At 42.9% G+C, this 14,232-nt stretch overlaps 1 protein-coding gene across 2 annotated transcripts in view; it reads right to left on the reverse strand.

The window, feature by feature from the left end:
- The window catches only part of TRAF3IP3 (TRAF3 interacting protein 3), a 59,103-nt gene extending 48,885 nt beyond the window's left edge, over positions 1 to 10,218 (reverse strand). For both annotated transcript variants that reach the window (XM_053244797.1, XM_053244794.1), the window contains exon 1: positions 9,961 to 10,218. The gene's annotated coding sequence lies outside the window, so the exon portion shown is untranslated. The remainder of the gene's footprint in view (positions 1 to 9,960) is intronic.
- Positions 10,219 to 14,232: the final 4,014 nt, after the last annotated feature.

A 14,232-nucleotide genomic window follows, 5' to 3' on the forward strand; every position in this document is an offset into this window, starting at 1 on the left:
ACCACTGTTCTGAGGTGGTCCTCTTCAAGGAATGGATGCAGCTGTCGAATCAGCTGAAGCTGATAGAAAGCACTCCTGGCCATTGCCTCAACCTGAGATACCAGAGTGAGGCCTGGGTCCAGTAGGACTCCCAAGCTGCATGTATACACATGTATTCAGAAAAACCACAACTTTAGATGTCACAGTTAGGGAGACAGGCTACAACATTCACTGGCTCACATTCGCACTAAGTTACTCATAAGCATTCTTATTGAAATTAATGGGACAAATTAATTTTCAAGTGAGTATGCAGTACTAATTGGAGCTTTGTGACTGTTGCTCTTTGAAATGGGAGCTATTATATGGAACCCCTCAGGGCTCCATTCTGCCACTGTTATGAACGGTCTATAACATATCAGAACCAGAGGTATCAACTCAGAAGCATGTGAAATATAGGCCTGTGTCTAATTTATTTTATATTAAGAGTTCAATTCAATGTCTAAACTGGAGGTGAATCTCATGACTGCCTGGTCAATGATTTGTAGAGGCAGGGGAATCTAGCATTGGTTATCTGTGGAAACTCACTGAGACAATGGGTCAGGCTTAATTACCAGTCTCACACTGCTGAAATTAACCTGTTGTCCTGTAATCCCCCTTACCAGGATGCTTCTGCCTTAAGTCAAATGTGTTAATTAACTTGCCTCACACAGGCATACCTTTTGATGTTACTTTGAATACACAAGAAGTAATGTAATTGATGTCTCACACCAATAGAACTAACTCTCTCCCACTAACTCCTGACTTTTTAACACCTTTTGGGACCAGGAAGATGGGATTAAGATCTCTCTGGACTGATCAAATATCCTGAGCTAATTTTGGTAATTAGAAGACAATATTCAGAGGATAGCAGAAAAACACCTTTTGTGATCCAGAAGACTGAAAAGGGCCATCAAGGGATGGGACCACTATAAGAAAGAGTCTCTGGACATGGCAGTTTAGCAGTTCTGTGCCTACGGGCATTCTGCTCACACGCTAGCTATCTTGTGCCTACAGCAAGATTTGCTCAGGAACTCTGCCCATGAACAGGAACTGACTGTGACTTCTACTGCGCAGTGAGAAGCCAAGACTTTCCCCCAGCCATGGCACCTTCACTCTCTGCCTCACTCTGAGCAAACTGTCTGCTTGACCACGAGAAGCCAGACCATCGCTCTGTTGCTGTTCCCAGCTACAGTCTCTCCTCTTCAGCTGAAAGATCCACCATTCTCAAGCCTGGGTAAATATGCTGCCTGGAATTCCCTCATCCCTCCCCTTTTACTGCTCCCTTCTCCTTCTCCCCTCCTTTCCTCTACTAACTCCAAACCATGCCAGCCCTCAGCCTCTCTCAAACCCACCCCCCTCTTTTCTGCCTGTATCTGAAATGTATTAGAATCTAGGAAGATTTAATTACACACACATAAGCTAGTTAGGCACACGGTGAATATTGGTACGGGTTAGGACGTTCTGTTTAATTACTGTTGCTAATATTGATAGAGGATTCTGCTTTTTGCCTTGCTAGATTAGGTCTTTTATACTCAATAAAGCCCATTGAATCTCAAGGACTGGTTTGGTCTCCTTTCTTCTTTGCATCCAGATCATACGTGGTCACTAATACAAAAGAACTTGGTCCAGACCTATTTTATATACTGGCTAATGAGCATGTTTAGTATATAGATCAGGCCTGGTCTGTAACACCACCAATTCTTTTTAATATCTACATGAAACTGCTAGGTGAGGTCATCAGGAGATTTGGTGTGCAGGGTGTTATCAATATGCTGATGACACCCAAATTTATTCCTCCTTTTTGTCATCATCAGGAAATGGCATTCATTCCCTCAATGCCTGCCTATAGGCAATAATGGGCTGGATAAGGGATTGAAGCTGAATCCAAGCAAGACGGAGGTGCTCATTGTAGGAGGTCGGATTTTGAGGGATTACTTAGATCTTCCTGTGCTGGATGGGGTTACACTCCGCCAGAAGGAGGTAGGCCGCTTGGGAGTTTTCTTGGATCCAGACCTCAGCCTGGTATCTCAGGCAGAGGCTATGACCAGGAGCACCTTCCATCAGCTTTGTCTGATTCAACAGCTGAGTTCATTTGTTTGCGAGAATGATCTCAAAACAGTCATGCATCAGCTGGTAACCTCCAGGCTTGACTATTGTAATGCGCTCTATGTGGGGCTGCCTTTGTACATAGTTCAGAAACTTCAGTTAGCTCAAAATGCGGCAGTCAGATTGGTCTTTGGGGCAACACGGAGAGACCATATTATGCCTCTACTTTAAAAGTTGCACTGGCTGCTGATTTTGCCGGGCAAAATACAAAGAGCTGGTTATTACTTTTAAAGCCCTGAACAGCTTAGGTCTGGGTTACCTTAGAGAGAGACTTCTCCTGCATGATCGCCACCTTAAGGTCATCTGGAGAAGGTTTGTCTCCGGTTGCCACCAGTACGTCTGGTGGTGACTCAGAACTGAGCGTTTTCTGCAGCTGCTCCTGGGCTGTGAAATGTACTCCCAGTAGAAATTTGTGGTTTGGGATCATTGTTGGACTTAAAAAGAGTCCTTAAAACTTATCTGTTTTTACTGTTTTGTTGTAAACCGCCCAGAGACTTGCATTTTGGGCTGTATACAAATGTGTTAAATAAAATGATAATAATAATAAATAGTTGTTTGGCCTGGCCGTCCAGTGTTTTAAAATTGCTTTTAAATGTTTCTGTTTTAAATAGTTTTAAACTGTTCTAAACTTGTTTTTATTGCTTTCAATTGATTGTTTTAAATGATTGTTTGATAGTTTTTGTTCTGTTGTGCACCACCCAGATCCTTTGGATGGAGCAGTATAAAAGTGGAATGAATGAATGAATTTCAAAGCCTATCAGTCAAGCTGAGGGGAGTGGTATGCTGAGATTCAGTGCAAAGCCAGCCAGTCTGGAGCAGAGGAAGAGGGTCTTCATCCTCATCCTCCTCTTGCTGCAGTGGACACATCACTGAGGGTGCATCAGCTTCAGGCAGGCAATCCTCAGATGAGGAATAACTCAAACAGCTGCAGCAAGGGGGAAAGGTAGGGCTCTGAGTACCCCCTGGAAACTCTTCAAGTACCTCTAGGGTTACTAGAACCCTCTTTTGGGAACCACTGCACTAGAATGTGCTCTTGAATTCAGGTTCTGGAAGCACTGGAATGCAAGGACTCACTCCTTAGGAGCCATGCAGCCTCCTTGCCTTAACAAGCCATACCAGGGAGCTTTCCAGATTATACCCTGGAAGAGCAGTAAAATGCTTTGGCTTGGCAGGATCATTTTGAAAACAATCCCTAGAATCTCAAATTCCTACAACGGGAAAATACAGCTCTTTTTCTGTTGGAGACGAACTTCCAGTGCATCGACCTTTTGCACCAACTCTCCTAATGACCACTAGGGGCACTGGGAGTAGAGACAGTGATTCAGGGTCTCCCTATCTGTCCCTACTCTATGACCCCTGAACTGACTCTGCAGCACTTCCTGTGCTGAGTCACAATCCTTCCTTTCCTCCTAGAGGGCAGATGGAAACATCTCTCTCCCTCTCCTTACCTATCCACTATGTAGTCCTTTAGATTAGAGATAGGTCTTTCCTGTCTAAGTGTATTTAACCAATAAATATTTAGTGTTTAGTCACACAAGGATCTCCATGTGTTTTCTCTAAATAGCTGCAATATCCAAACCATCCTCTGCTACCTACTCTGTAACTGGAGTGTGTGCTCATTCCTTAGTGCTCTGCTGTTTTACCTATTGTGGGTAAAAATCAACAACCTCTAACATTTTCTGTAATGGACTTGCAACATTGTAGCACTAAATCATAAAGATAAATCCGAAGTAAGGCACTGGAAATGTGAATGGCACCTTGCTGTCAGCGCAGGGCCTGCGGTGGAAGCACACTTAGCAGATCTGTAGTGACACTGTGGTAAGGGTTAATCTGGAAAGCGGCCAGCAGGATTTAAACAGGCTCAGAAGAAGTGAGCTTCCCTGTTGCTTAGACAGCCTGCTGTGCAGTATGGGAGCCATTTTCTCCCATGGCTGGACTTATGCTAACTGCTTATCCCTGTGTCTCAGTATTCCTCACCTGTAAAATAGGAATGTTAACCAGATCTTTGTGCAGCTTCATTTAGTTATCTATCTATCTATCTATCTATCTATTTTCACACTTATATCCTGCTCTTTCTCCGAGGAGCTCAGAGCAGTGTATATGGTTATTTTTTATCCTCACAACAACCCTGTGAGGTAGGTTAGGCTGAGAGATACATGACTGGCTCTGGAGTCACCCAGTGAGTTTCATGACTGAATGGGGATTCAAACTCAGGTCTTCCCGGTCCTAGTCCAACACTCTAACCACTACGCTATGCTGGGTCTACTGGCCAGTTTTAGAATTTTGTGTTAGAATTCCTGATACATAGTACAGTAATCCCTCAACCTACGAACTACTCGACTTACGTTGTTTTCGAGTTACGAGCGACAAAAAAGACCGGAAGTAGTTGCCGGTTTAGATTCAGCTTACTCAACCTACGAATTTTTAGATGCGGCTTCCTCGAATTACGAATGTTTTCAGACTTCCGTGGTGCGCTCCTCGACTTACGAAAATTTCGACCTCCGAACGTGCTTTCGGAATGGATTATTTACGTAAGTCGAGGGACCACTGTAGTTGGATGTAGATTTGTACTTGCATATGCAGGACTTGTATATATGCCTGCCACACCGAATGCAGTAGCAGGCAAGTGGCTCTGCCACTTATCAGGTCCCACTCTCTGCCTCATTCTGCTGCATATATAGATCAGGCTGCCACTGAGGTGAATGGTCTTCCAGATAAGGTCCACCTCCACATGGAAATGACCTGCCAATACTGAAATGCTGCAGAGAACTAAGACAGGGGAATTATTTAGTTCTATTCTACCTTCCCCCCATTTCTTTTCCCTGGGCATTTAATGACTAGTTGTTTTTGTAGCATTACACAAGCTCTATTTGCACATTATGTTCAACAGTTGTACAAGTGCAGTGTACAGTGCAGACGTATACAGATCTGTACACAGGAACAGTCATTCATTCATTCATTCATTCATTTGATTTCTATACTGCCCTTCCAAAAATGGCTCAGGGTGGTTAACACAGAGAAATAACAAACAAATAAACAAACAAATAAGATGGAACCCTGTCCCCAAAGGGCTCACAATCTAAAAAGAAATATAAGATAAGACACCAGCAATAGTCACTGGAGGTACTGTGCTGGGGGTGGATAGGGCCAGTTACTCTCCCCCTGCTAAATAAAGAGAATCACCATGTTAAAAGGTGCCTCACATGTTATACTGAAGATAGGTATAGTAGTACCATGCATTTGAGGGGTATCAAGCACTTGAGGGGCTTGCACCCAGGTTAATTTTTAAAATGAATGCACATACAGTTATTCACATGAAAACATGTACGTGTATACAAACATCATAATGTATAGTGTTCAGACAATGTATAGGTTACAGGCAACATAATGTCTGAATAGGGCTTCAGTGTTGTGCTAATCACTGTGTTGATTAGCACAGTTGTATAACCACAGGGCTCTGTGGGCGCCAGGAGTTGAAATAGAGTTGAAATCAACTCGACGGCACACTTTACCTTTTATAGCTGTTGGAGACCCAGTGCTAACCTACACAACAGTAGAGATTCATGAGTGGATCTCCCAATGTATTTATTATCACTTAACAGCAACTGTCCCCTCCGCCACAATTAGGATCGGAGCAGAGATGCTGGCTTGCCCCACTGGAGAAAAAACAGGTATCTATAGTTCATGCTGGAATGTGTACTCTGCTTAACTAATATTACCCAAAGCAAGCATTATTTCCTGGTCCATGGATTTAGAAGAACTGCCAGCCAAGACAGCAGCCACACACAGCTCCTCACATTGAATCCCAACATTCAGAACACTCACGGCCAGAGCAAGTGAGAAAAGTAAAATTCTATAACAAATATATGATCAGGTTTGGGATCTCAAGAAGCAAGAAATTTTGTTTTCTTGTCTTATAATATAATCCCTGGGGTTTTTTTTTGTTTTTTTTAAATCAATTGACTACATTTTCTGACTCTCTCGTGTAGAATTATTTCCTTCTTGGGTGGAAATAATCTCTTTAAAACAATTTAATGGGTGTAGGGGTGCATATATAAGCGTATACATCACTCAGATCCATCTAGCCAACCGCAAAAATGCAGCCTCCCAGGATACCTTTAAAATGAGTCATATTTCAAAGTACGAAGGATGCACAGCAGTTTTGTTTTTACTCTTAGTGCCTGGATTATTTAGTGTTGTTTTAAATGCCCTTTTTAATGGAATTGCTCCAGAGACACAGAGGGCTCTCAGAACTGATACAGATATCCCTGGATATCTCCAACATCAGCTCTCATGGTCCCTGGCTCTTTTCCCATATTCCATGACTGCCTGGCATCTATTTATTTATTTGGAGGATTTATACCCATAGCTTGCTTAGCAGGATCAATATGAGTAAAACAATGTAAAAAAAAAAGATTGTATTGTAAAACCGACATTGCTTCTTTGGGGCACCATCTCCTCATTTCTTACAATGCTTATTCAGTCAAGAGGGAACCTGCCTTCCAATAAAGTTGGAAATAAACACACAGCAGGCTTCTTTGTGCTTGCCCCAGTCATATAAAGACTGTGCCAAACCCTGTCTAATTACTGCTTTTCCCCTAAGGGAATAACAGTAAACAGCAAGGTTGGTGCAAAGCAGTACCAAAGACACATTACTGCATTGAATTGTACCTCTTCTCTGAGGTGCTTTTTCTGCCATTTTCTGTTTGGTGCTGCTATTGCTGAGGTAAGCAGATATCTGGCAGCACCCACACACAGAAGCATGCCTCACTGTACCTAGGTTATAACCTGACGTTCTATTTATCACATTTATCTATTTATTTATCATATATATATATATATATACACACACACACACCTCCTGATGTGTGCATCCCTAGTGCTGCACATAAGTTAAAGTACAGTAAGGTAAAGTTGTGCCATCGAGTCGGTGTCGACTCCTGGCGACCACAGAGCCCTGTGGTTTCTTTGGTAGAATACAGGAGGGGTTTACCATTGCCTCCTCCCACACAGTATAATGCCTTTCAGCATCTTCCTATATCGTTGCTGCCCAATATAGGTGTTTCTGGGAAACATACCAGCAGAGATTCGAACCAGCAACCTCTTGCTCCCTAGGCAAGTTACTTCCCTGCTGCGCCATTGGATAAAATGATACAAACAATTTCATGACATAAAACAGACCTTTTGAAATTAATTAACTGAAAGCCTGAGAAAACAGGTGTGTCTTAAGTGTGTGAAAACAGGTGGGTCTTCTCTTTAAAAACAGCCGGTGATGGAGAAGCTCTGATTTTGACAGGGAGTGCATTCCAGGGCCCCAGGGCAGCCTCAGAGAAGGCCCAGTCTCTAGTAGCCACCGAACAAGCTGGTAGTAAGTAGTCGTAACTGGAACTCCCCAGGTGATCTTAATAGGTGGGAGCGTTCATGACAAAGGAGGCACTCTCTTAAATACCCTGGACCCAAGCTGTTAAGGCCTTTATAGGTAATAACCAGCACTTCGTATTTCACTAGAAACGTATCGGCAGCCAGTGCAATTCTTTTTAGATTGTTGTAATATGGTCTCTTTGGGTTATCCCAGAAACCAGTCTGGCTTTTTCTGTTGAGTTAATTCTGTTTGTGCAGCTTTCGAATGTAATTTGTAATCACTTTTTTCTTTACTTTCAATCTCCTTTCCCTTACTTATACCCCTATGCACCTGCTTCCCACCAACACCAGACAATATCCTTAACTTAGAAAATAGCTTCACAGCAACTGATGGATGGATGTTAGTACTAAGTAGGACAGTGCAGCATTAAGGCAGATAAGAACATTAGAAAAGCCCTGCTGGATCAGGCCAAGGCCCATCCAGTCAAGCATCCTGACTCATGCAGTGGCCAAACAGGTGCGCCTGGGAAGCCCGCAAGTGGGGGGGGGGGGAAGAGGGCAGCCACCCCCCACCCCCTTGGTGCTCCCTAGACTAGGATAAATCTGATTTGGTTTATTTCTGTTGGTCTGTTATGTTTCTGTTTTATTTTTATGCTGCGGTGATACTGTTGTTTTGCTGTAGATGTTATTTTACTGTTGCAAACTACTCTGGTTTATTTTTAAGAAGAGCAGGGTGTGAGGGTTTTTTGTTTTTTTAAAAATAAGAACAAATATTTATTTACTACTTTTTAACAAAAGTGTCCAAAGCAGTTTACAGAGATAATAAATAAATAAATAAATAAATAAATAAGATGGATCCCTGTCCCCAAAGGGCTCACAAGCTAAAAAGAAACATAAAACAGACACCAGCAACAGTCACTGGAGGGGTACTTTGCTGGCGGTGGATAGGGCCAGTTGTTCTCTCCCCCTGCTAAATAAAGAGAATCACCATGTTAAAAAGGTGCCTCTTTGCCTAGTTAGCAGGGGTAACTATTAATTAATTCAATATCAATACAATAATATTAATACAATAAATAATTAATTATTAATACTTATTATTAATTATTAAATAATACAATAAATAAAACTGTAAATAACATCTAAATTTCAAAAAACTACAAATGCAAAACTGAATGATTTCTGGCCTCATAAGTGACTTTGTACAATGATTTTTTTCCTCGCCATTGAAATGTCCCATGTGTTTTGTGATACTAACAACAGCACCTGTGGATACTCAAGTCATGTATGCTGTAGTGAGATGTCCTGCTGAGAACATGTGGCTAAATGATAAGTGGTATCTAGTAGAGCCATTCTGTTCTAATCATTCTCTCCCACCCTTTCCCTTTCCTTCCCCTTCTCCATTTTTATCTACTACGATGACGACAACAAATATTTATATAATGCTTTTCAACAAAAGTTCTCAAAGCAATTTACACAGAATAATAATAATTAATAAATAAGATGGCCCCCTTTCCCAAAAGGGTTCATAATCTAAAAGAAACATAAAGTAGACACCAGCAGCAGCCACAGGAGGGATGCCGTGCTAGGGTTGGATAGGGCCAGTTGCTCTCCCCTGCTAAATATAAGAGAACCACCCCTTTAAAAGGTGCCTCTTTGATCAGTTAGCACTTGTCCTTATTACTCTCAAGGCCAATGCACAGGACTGCCCGGATTAGTGTGGGTGGAGTGGCAGCATGAAAACCTGTCATTTCTGCATATGTGAACAAGTCAGGCATGCCATGTGCTACAAGACTGCCACTCCTTCCTCCTGCCCATCAAGAGATACAGAGTTCTGGTGGATTTTTTCTTTTTCAAAGTGGAAAGAATATATATATGTCACCTATTGCTTTTATCTAAAAATAACTAGATTTAAAAAAAAAATTCCAAAGCCTAACACCAGAGAATGTTTAAGCATGGGGTTTGAAGCCTGCTAGCATCTATCTTGGCATCTGAATGTCTTCTGTACCCAAAGAGCTTAATCAACAGACTGTGCTGAACTTGCAACCACCTACCCTGTCTGTTGCCATTCTTTTCAGAGTTTCCTCATTGTGCAGTTGACTTGAAAGAGCCTTAGCTTAGTGCAAAGTACATTGGAACAATGAATATGAGAATTATGTGCTGGGATTATTTAGCCCTGAAAACTGGGCACACTGCTGAGGTCATATTATCAAATTATGGGCTTCCTTCCTCCTCCCTGGGCCAAAATGTGTTTCTCCAAGGAGCACTAATGCTTTTTATCTTCCCCTCACAGACACTGTAATATTCCCCACTTTAAACAGGGAAATAATGCCAGCTCACTTTAGAATTTTACATTGTCAATCATGCAGGCGGAGGCCATGAGAGAGAAAAGAAGTCCCTTTTTAGACAACGCATGTTTGCTTTCTGTTCAGCGAGAACTAAAATGAAAGGCTTGTTACTAACAAGAGAGGTCCTTACCTTTGCTTTTCCATGGCAGACCTGAAATGAGTAATTAAGATCCAAGAGACTGGGCTCTGCTGTTGCTGAGGCACAAATGGGAGAAGATGCCCATTCATTTATCAAGTACTAACATGCTGTAACTGTCATCTTCATTCGGAGGACTTCACTTTACAGCTCCGTGTGTGTGGTGTTCTCCCCCCTTCGAAACAGGAAATGCTCTAAGCTATGACACTTCACCCTGCCCTGGTTCCTCTCTTTCTTCCCGCTCTTGCTCTCTCTGACTCTGCCTTACCCTGATGTGATAAGGGAACCCAGAGTTCTGTGCATAGTATAGTAGTTTGACCCTGTTGTGGTGGGATGGGCTATATTGCTTTTATTATCATTGTGGTTCCAGCAACAGCTCTTTGCTGAGTTTCTGCTATCGGTTTTGACACCTTGAGGCTGTATTTCATTCCAAGAAATTGTGGTTAGTACCCTAAGACCAAATCGTCCATGGGCCCTTTGGGCATAAGAACTCCTTGGCTTGAGAAGAAAGCAACCTTTGAGCACTGTTGACGTTCATGCTTTTAAAAATCTGAGATCAGGCTGTAGTGGTTGAGTGTGTGAGCTCTGAGACCGAAAACTCCCAATAAATCTCACTTTTGCCATCTGTTCTGCCGACAAGCTCAGGGGCGTAGCTACAACTGAAAAGGGAGGACAAGTGTCCTCCGTGTGTGTGTGTGTGTGTGTGTGTGTGTGTGTGTGTGTGTGTGTGTGTGTAAGCCAACTGAGTGGCAGCTTTACTCTTTGCTCTCCCCCTCATACCTCTCTGATGAAGAAATGGGGGGTGGCCCGCAGGGGCCCATCTTCCCTTTTGTCCCAGGGCCCACTACAACCTTGCTACACCTCTTGACAAGCCACTGTGTCTCAGTACTCCATTTCCCATCTGGAGTATGGGGATAATAATGCTGGTCTGCCTTATGTAAGTATGTTGTAAGTAAAGCTTGCTTTGAAGACTTTAAAGTGCTTTGTAAATATGCAGTGTGTGTGTTTGTGATAAGCTGAACATCTGACATCAGACTGACATCTACATGGTGCCAATCAGACATCAGGCTGCACAGGCATACAGGTGCCTGTACATAAGTACAAGTGTTTATGTGAATGACTGCATGTGTGTTCATGTTTAAAATGAACCTGGGTGCAGGCTCCCTCAAATACTGGGACAGAGGCATAACTACCATTAGGCAAAGGGAGACAGTCATCTTGGGGCCCCACTGCCTCGAGGGGCCCCCCAGAGGCATGTCACATGACTCCCCACCCACCCATGTTGCACCCCCTATGAATTATGTTGAGTCTCTTGAAGATCGGCAGTAGCAGAGAGTAAAAAAACAAGATTCAATGTGAACTAGATATTCACTGTATTCATAATGGGGATGTGAGTGTGAGTGCACTATATATTTTGAAGTGTGTTTGTGTATATCAGCGAGGGGCCCATTTTAAAATCTTGTCTCTGGGCCCACTCCAGCCTTGCTACACCCCTGTACTGGGAACAATAAGGAAGGCTAATACCCTGTACATGCATTGAGCATAATGTGTGAATGACTGTACATGTATGAATGATATGTATTTTTCTTGGATTGTTGCCCATATATCTTTTGAAACAGGATTGCTTACCTGTCTTGCCACTTACAGGTCATTGTATATTTCACTTTAATTTCAGAGGACACTGTGGGCTTTCTCGTGTGTGTGTGATATTTATATATTTATATATGTCTCACTCACTCCAAATGCATTTTACTCAAAAAGCATTTTACTATATTTTCATAGGCAGAAATCTGACCAGGATCTTTAAAGTGATTGATGTTTACCCAGGAATTTCTTTTAATAAAAACTAATAGGCTGTAATCTGGTACATATAAGACCCATATGAAAGGACAACAAATGGGGGAGGGGGGAGAAGGAAGGGTGATTTATTTTTTCAATGGAAATGTACATAGCAAGCCCTAGAAAGCCCATTATTCTCAAAATGTGAGACATCCCACTGTGGGGACATGACCTTCATGTGTTTTTGGTGGAGCGCTAAAATTGTTTGAGTGTGCTTATAAGCTAAGTACTAATCCATGTGCTTGTGTGCAAAGTACTCCTGTGTGTGCGGCAGCTGTGAAAAAGGCCAATTCCATGCTAGGGATCATGAGGAAGGGGATTGAAAATAAAACGGCTACTATTATAATGCCCTTATACAAAACTATGGTGCGACCACACTTGGAGTACTGCATACAATTCTGGTCACCACATCTAAAAAGGGACACTGTAGAACTGGAGAAGGTGCAGAAGAGGGCAACCAAGATGATCGGGGCCTAGAGCACCTTCCTTATGAGGCAAGACTACAACAACTGGGACTTTTTAGTTTAGAAAAAAGACAACTGTGGGGAGACATGATAGAGGTCTATAAAATCATGCATGGTGTGGAGAAAGTGGATAGAGAGAAATTCTTCTCCCTCTCACATAACACTAGAACCAGGGGTCATCCCATGAAATTGATTGCCGGGAAATCTAGGACCAACAAACAGAGGTACTTTTTCGCACAATGCAATAATCAACTTGTGGAATTCTCTGCCACAAGATGTGGTGACAGCCGACAACCTGGAAGGCTTTAAGAGGGGTATGGATAACTTCATGGAAGAGAGGTATATCAACGGCTGCTAGTCGGAGGGCTATAGGCCACCTCCAGCCTCAAAGGCAGGATGCCTCTGAATACCAGTTGCAGGGGAGTAACATCTGGAGAGAGGGCATGTCCTCAACTTCTGTCTGTAGGCTTGCAGCGGCATCTGGTGGGTCACTGTGTGAAACAGAATGCTGGACTCGATGGGCTTGCGCCTGATCCAGCAGGGCTGTTCTTATGTGTTTGTGAAATGCTGCTGGATGAATTTGTGTGTGACATGCTGCTGTATGTGTTTGTTGTTTCATGCTTCTCTGTGCCTTTGTACATGTTTGTGAATGATGCATTGCTGCATGTGTATACATGAGTGTGAAGTGCTGCTATGGGAATATGGGAATGTCATGCGGCTGCATATGCTTCTGCATGTATTTATGTGTGTGGCACTGCTGTGTGACTTTGCCCATGTTGCATGCAGCTGTGTGCTTGCATATGGTTCACTGTAGTGTGTTTCTGCATGTGTGTATGTGATATGCTGTGGCACATGTTTGAATGCAGACTGCTAATCTGTGTTTGTGCGAGAGAGAGGGAGGGAGGGAGAGAGAGGAACTACCAGGACTTCATTTGATTTGCAGTGCAGTCTATAGCTTGGCTCATTTCCTCTAATAATCTGCTCTGCATTTCTTTTGAGATTTCGACTGTATGCGCTTGATTTGCACTCTGTGATAATGGCCTACATTCTCGAGTTGTTGTAAGCTGCTGTGTCTTGGCTTTAGCCCTTATTTCCTTGGTGTGATATTATGGGAATAACAACCATGGTCCATATCGTCTGCCTGGTTTGCATTTTGAGGCATTGGACAAATGGTTAGGATAATAATTGAACATGAATAATGTAAGGATAATGGTAACTATGGCCTACCTAAGGATTGATATAAAGCTTACTGAACTAATCTATGTGAAGTGCTTTCAATACTAAAGTGCTGTATAAATGCAAAACATTATAGAGCCACAGTGAAGCTAAATGCTGCTGTTCCTCCTCCTTCCCACAGAGGGTTCATGCAAATCAGTAAATGTCCTTTCCAAAAAAAACAAGGACATTCTGCAACTTAAATAACTTTCAATTTAAGAGAAGAGTTCAGTCAGTTGCAAGATCACCAATGCATCCAAACAAATGGAAACGGAAAGTTAAGGCACTTGTCACACCTTCCATGCCATATAAAAAGTAAGCACGTCATACAGGCGCATGCATTATCATTGGACTTCTTCTGTTCCAGAACGGTTTCCATCAGCATCAGCTAGATTCCCGGAACTGTCTCTCAGTCAGTGGCCATTTCACTGGCCTTTGTAGCAATCCAGTATAGTATGTAAGAACTGGCACCTGAAGGCTCATTTCCGCCTTTCCTTAGGAACAAAGGAAGCTGCCTTATATTGAGTCAAACCACTGGTAGAGATGTGCATGGAACTGGGTGGGGGAAGTGTGAAGGGGGGGTGTTGGACTTTAAGGTGCACTTACCCCTCCCTCCGCTTTCCCCCCACCGGCACACCTTTAGCCAAGGGTCTGCCAGGGTGGCAGTGTACCTCCCTGCCACCCCGTCCCCTCGTTGGACCCTGCATCTCTGGAAGTACCCTATGTGCCTGTGTGCATCAGAACATGT

This window comes from Hemicordylus capensis, chromosome 4 (genome assembly GCF_027244095.1).
Source record: "Hemicordylus capensis ecotype Gifberg chromosome 4, rHemCap1.1.pri, whole genome shotgun sequence".
NCBI classification, from domain to species: Eukaryota; Metazoa; Chordata; class Lepidosauria; order Squamata; family Cordylidae; genus Hemicordylus; species Hemicordylus capensis.